Below are 6000 nucleotides of genomic sequence, written 5' to 3'. Positions count from 1 at the left end.
TTACAAATACTATCATACTTTCGACACAAATGATCCTGTTTTAAGAGCGTTCCTCATTTTGGAATCTTAAGTTAATTTTATGTCTTAATAAGTGATTTTCCCACCCAGGGGAAGAAAACGAGTGCGTCCATTTTAAGGCGTCTTCATGCATCAGAGACCTCATGGGAGCCCAGAAATCGAGGGTTCAGACTGCACAGCGCACCCCACCTCCTACCCAGGGAAGCAAGAGGTCCTGCCCGGCCCCTGGTCTTCACCGATGTTGGCCTTAACTCAGATTCCCCTGTGTGGCGCTGGTTTGTTTCCGACTTTGAGTTTTAAGGGGAAGGTGTCTAGAATCATTTCCCAGAGTTTAAACAATTATGACCGCAGCGGGGATTTAGAATATGATTTTATTCTCTGTTCTGAATGATTTAATATAATACACTCGGCCGATGAGGTCAAGAAAAAAAGTCTGCGCCCAACGTGGGGCTCGAACCCACGACCCTGAGATTAAGAGTCTCATGCTCTACCGACTGAGCTAGCCGGGCACTTGCAAACTACCTTCCCGTAATTCGTTATCACACTCTCTAACTGGTATTAGAAATCGCGAATTCTAGGATTTCAGCCGCCCCACTTGGTGACAGCTTTGACCCCTGAGTGAGCGGAGGCTCTCCGGGAGAGGCTTGGCACTGCGCAGGACCGCAGACTCCGCGGTCTCCTCGCTTTCCTCGGACAGCGGGTTTCCCGGCCCGGGGCCGAGGGAGCGGCGAGCGCGCGCGGGAGTACTAAATCCGGCCTAATCCAGGAGGACGGGGGTAAGGGCGGGAAAGCCGCGCGGCTTGCTCGGAATGGAGAAAGGCGGTCCGGCCGAGGCCGGAGGCGGCGCCGAGCGGGACGCCCTCCAGTGCGCTCTCGGGGGCGGCGCGCGGCGCTCCAGCCTCCGCAAGGCGCCGAGAGCGGCGGGCGCCGGAAGCGCTCCCCTTGCGTTGGGAGAAGGCCGAGAGAAGCTCCCGCGAGGACCCTAACTTTGAAAAGTGTAAACAAAAGGAAGCCCTGCCCGCTGGGGTCCAAGCACGTGCCGTGACTCGGATTCGAACCGAGGTTGCTGCGGCCACAACGCAGAGTACTAACCACTATACGATCACGGCGAGCCACCCGCACGGCGATGAGCGCGCCTTCCACTTAGCGTCTCTTGAAAGGGGCCGCCGGTCTGCTGCTTGGGGACAGCGGCTGGTGCAGGCGGGAGCCCCGCGGATCCCCACCGGGGGCGCCGCGCCGGTCCCCCTCCGCTGCCCCCGCCGAACAATGGAGTCCCCTGGCCGAGCGACGCTCAGAGGCTGCACCGGAGGGTTTTCCGGTTCACGTCTCCGGCCCGCGCTCGGGTCGCGCGGTTCCTGTTTGCAGAGCGGAGGATCCAGCAGGCAGAGGCGCGGCGGCGGGGCGCGGAGGGGCGACCCCTGGAGCGCAGGGGGTTTCCTCCCCCTCGGGCCCCCTGCAGCTGAGAGCGTTTGTGCTGCTGCCTCGTTCAGACTCCTGAGAGCCGTCTCCGAAGATTTAGAAAACGAGCCGAGCCAGCCTCTAGACCGTTCACTAAAGAGTCCCCCAAAGAGAACTGACCGTCATGTACTGTGATCCATTGGTTGCACGCAGCAGACACGCTCCCTCGCGTGTGGAACCCCAAGCCCCAAAAGGATAGTTTTGGGCCTACTTAACCTGGGAAGGAAAACTAAAGCTATTGCGTTGGCCGGGAATCGAACCCGGGTCAACTGCTTGGAAGGCAGCTATGCTCACCACTATACCACCAACGCAGGCAAAGGTTTTGCTCTCTTATTTCCCTATGAAGATTCAGCATCAAATTCTGATCCTGTAACCAGCTATTTACTTTGAGATTCATATAAAAATAAATTTAGGTTATAAAGTCAAAGAAGAAAAAGAAAAACCCATAATCTTCCTTGTATTGAAAAATTTCTATATAGGTCTTGTTTGACACATTCAACGAAAGTCAATTTTAGGTCTGTCATTCTATAGAAAGGAAGCTTCTGAAATCGAAGAGATAAGTAAATTCCGTGGATTATCTCTGACATATATAGATGTTCATTTGACATTAAAGTGCTAATCCTCGGGACAACTACATAAAATTAAAGTTACGCTGAGAAGACGGTTTTTGTTGCTGTTGTTGTTGTTGCTGCTGCTGCTGCTGCTGATTTTTTAAGACAGGATCTCACCCGCACTTATGGTTAGCCTTGAGCTCACTTTGTAGCCAGGCTGGTTTTAGAATTTGCAAGGATCCTCCTGCCCCAGCCTCCCAAGTGCATGCGCCACCACACCAGGGCTAATGCACACATTTTAAACCTTTGGGTGCGTATTGCTATATGGCGAGACAATCACTTTTTACTGTTCAATAAGTATTGCAATTTATAAATGTCGATATAATCTATTCTTTTCATCTTTCCAAAGTGCAGAGCAAAACTCTAATCTCAATTTAATTTACATTTATTTTATTACTATTGAGACTGATCTTTCTTCATAAGGTTGTCAATTATTTGTATTAGTTTTAAGATTTATCAAGTCATGTGTTTTACTTGCTTTTCTATTGGTATTTATGTTTTCCTGTTGATTTATACCAGTTTATCTTTTGTCTTTTAATACAGTGTGTGGGGTTTTGTTGTTGTTGTTGGGGACCACAAATCACAAACCAGGGCCCCAAGGCCTTAGCAGAAGCCTTGATAGTCCCATGATGCTCCACGGCAGGATCATAACAACACAGGATCACCGCAGCTCCCTGAGTCACCGGAAGTGGTCCTCATCAACATAAAACCCTTCTCAGCATCAGATCACCGCTGAGTCATCCAATACTCCCTGCAGTTACTGTGTGCAACCAATAAAAAGTGGCTAGCTGGGGGTGTCATTGTCTTCTCCCATTCTGAGGTACTGACCTCCTGGCCTTCCTATCATGTATCTGTTTCTTAGTTCCTCCTTTCGCCCTACTCCTCTTGCAAGCAGGCAGCAGGGAGCTTGACCAGGTCCCTGATAGTTTTTATGTAATTTTTTTGTTTTGTTTTGAGGCAGGCTCTAGCTATACGGTTCAAGCTGGCATCAAACTCAAAGCAACCTCACTGCCTCAGCCTCCCAAATGCTGCGATTACAGGTGTACCACCACGACCAACTTGTTTTATTTTTATTGCCTCATCTATCAGTTTATTTTTTTAAATCTTTATTTATTTATTTGGTACAGGGTTCATCTATCAGTTAAAAAAAAACTATTTTGTGCTTCAGAATTTAAAACCAAGACACTAAGTCCACAGGAAATCCACTGAAAGATGCTTTTGTAAGTTAAATATGTTTCTCTTTAGACTTACCCAACAGAGAATGTGCATATGAATTTCCGTGTACGGTCACTGCGGTCCTACCTGTACATGAGGTTGTACCCAGACCACCTAAACTGGATTCTGGAGGTTCATAGTTATATTGTAATGACACTGACTACCAAAGTTTTCCTAGGATAACAGGAGTCACTGGAATTCCTTGTTACTTTCGCAGATGAAACCCAAAGAACTCTTAGGTGATTGTGAATTGGGGAGATGACTTCATAGGCATCAGTCACAGCAGCCGTCTGTGCTGGCCCGGTGTGGCCCTGCCAGGAGAGAACCTGCGAAGCAAGCCCCACTTCTGTCGCACACGTACACACACGAAGGAAATTCCCCACTTTGTGTTCAAACCTGAGTCTGGAATCGCGATGTCTGCCCCCGTGTGGCTCCTAAAGGACACTTTTTCAGCTTCCAAAACTGAGACAGAGAATGAAAATTTGCAGAAACTTCACCAACCATTCTTCAGTCACAGCCGGCACCTTCCGTTTTCGGCTGCAACTCGCAGCTCAGCTTCTCGCCGTCTCTGCAGATGCCGAAGCAAGGCTGAAATCCTGAGGCCGCCGACCCGCTCTGCTCTCGACGGCAGCTGCAGTGGCTTCCCCGATCTATCTGCTTTATCCTTTATGATCTCTTTGCCCAAACTAAGATAATCATTTACAGGTTTCTGGGAGCTTTTTAGTGGTCTCCTGTCTTGGATCCATGTGATAGGTGCTGTGGAGGTAGTAATTCCTTTTCTAGAAATAACGAAGTACGCAGGGACACAAACCAAAATATCTCTTCCACACATGCTCATCAGAATATTATTTGTAAAACACAGAGAATAGGGGAAATTTTAGGTGAAGATCCATAAATAGAACTGGTTGGATTCGTTTCGATAAAAATAAACCTTAGTTATTATTATCCTTTCTACGCTGGACACTGCACATTGCGGGTCGGAGTGTTCGTTGCTATTGTGCCTAAAAAGGGCGAACGCTTCCATTCTACCCAAAAACTGCATTTGCATTTTGAGTCCTGGGCATTTTCCACACACATGAGCAAAATCATATACGAACAGTATTATTTACGGCATTATTGTTTAAAATAGCAGAGTTAGAAATAACTGAATTGACCTTCAGTAAGACCTAGTTAATTATGGATTATCCATACAGTGGAATGCTATCCTCCATACGAAAGGATGAGGGTGCCGTTTAAGTCTAGTCTCTACTATTTCTAAGCTATATAGCTAAGCAGAAAAGGCAGTGTACAGAAAATTGTGTATAGATGAATATCGTTTGTACCAGAGGAAAGAATATGTTCAGCACTCTTATGTGTTCATTTGCTTAACATTTGCATAAAATATCTCTGACATAGCTAAGAAATCTGACACTGGTCACCTTGATTAAGGAAAAATAGACGGCAGCGTGAAAGTTAAGTTTATTGTTACGCCTCCTTGTGAAATTGAATGCTAAACCTTGTAAACAGCCTTTTCAAAAACTACATTGCAAGAAAATGTTTCTTGTCTGCATCTTGTACAGCAAAGAACCACTAGGAAGAGAGTATGCAATGTGTTAATTATCGAAACTGTCCTACCAATTTGGTTTGAAACTGTCTCATTGTTATTTGTCTCTTAATAAAATTATGGAAAGAAAATATGTTACTGAAGAATATTCCTACAAGGAAGTGTTTAAAAATATAGTTTTTCCTATTTATTTTGGGATAAAGATAAAAATATATTAAATGTAAAAAGTACATAGCTGTCAATGTAATGTTTTGCATGATTCCATTTTGCTTCATAGTGCATTAATGGCGATCTGTAGGTGTTAAAACTGTGATATGTTCCTTTTTAAAAAGAAAAAAAAATTAAAAGAAAAGAAAAAATTAACATTTTCGGTATTGGAAGTTTCGGTGCGTAATGCAGTTGACTGACCGAAATATTTGCTTTAAAAAGATTGTACTGAACTGTAGGAAAACGTTTGTTCCCTGACCGGGAATCGAACCCGGGCCGCGGCGGTGAGAGCGCCGAATCCTAACCACTAGACCACCAGGGAAGTTGGAGGAGGATCCCCGTCAGAATTATATGACTCTTTTCTTTTGTTTTTTTTTTTTTTCTTTTGGACACAGTCTTGCTGTGCGGCTCAGACTGGTTTGGCGTAGACTTTGTCGCCGAAGCCGGTCTCAAATTCACAACGATCCTCCTGCCTCAGTCCCCCAAACATTAGAATTACAGGCTGTGTGACTCTTAAAACGGATTTCTGTTTTTATTTTGATTCCTGTGGTTAATTCTTCAGAGACTTTCCGTTAGGTTCGCGTCCCTGTTGAGTTTGTTTTGTTCTGTTTTCCTGCACTACAAGGTACCAGGAAAGAATTCCCAGTCTGGGGAGGATCGCATGCGCAGGATCAGCGTTCCCAAGACTGGGAGAGCCGAAAGCTGCGTCCGCGAGGTCTTCGCAAAAACATCCAACAAGTTTTTGTTCCCGGAAGGAAGTCTTATGAGTAACGCGAGGAGATCCTGGGACTACTGCATCTACTGTTCGTTATTTTTGTTACTTTTTATGTCATGTGAATTTAGACTCATCCGTAGGCTAAGATGAATATTACAGTTAAGTAAAAATCACTCACGCTTGGAACGTTTGGTGCTCAGCAGGATCTGAGCTGAATGCACTCGTGAGAGACT

General features: G+C 45.9%; 4 non-coding genes across 4 annotated transcripts; all 4 read right to left on the bottom strand.

Annotated features, from left to right (window-relative positions):
• Positions 1–454: 454 nt before the first annotated feature.
• Positions 455–527, bottom strand: Trnak-cuu. Its single transcript has one exon. It is a non-coding gene; the product is annotated as a tRNA-Lys (tRNA).
• Positions 528–1055: 528 nt separating this feature from the next.
• On the bottom strand, positions 1056–1127 carry Trnah-gug. Its single transcript has one exon. It is a non-coding gene; the product is annotated as a tRNA-His (tRNA).
• A 588-nt stretch (positions 1128–1715) lies between these two features.
• Positions 1716–1787, bottom strand: Trnag-ucc. The gene has a single exon. It is a non-coding gene; the product is annotated as a tRNA-Gly (tRNA).
• A 3515-nt stretch (positions 1788–5302) lies between these two features.
• Trnae-cuc lies at positions 5303–5374 on the bottom strand. The gene has a single exon. It is a non-coding gene; the product is annotated as a tRNA-Glu (tRNA).
• Between the last annotated feature and the right edge of the window lie 626 nt (positions 5375–6000).

Source organism: Octodon degus, unplaced genomic scaffold (genome assembly GCF_000260255.1).
Source record: "Octodon degus isolate 3935 unplaced genomic scaffold, OctDeg1.0 scaffold00331, whole genome shotgun sequence".
Taxonomy (NCBI): domain Eukaryota; kingdom Metazoa; phylum Chordata; class Mammalia; order Rodentia; family Octodontidae; genus Octodon; species Octodon degus.
This window is presented reverse-complemented; position numbering and strand designations above follow the sequence as displayed.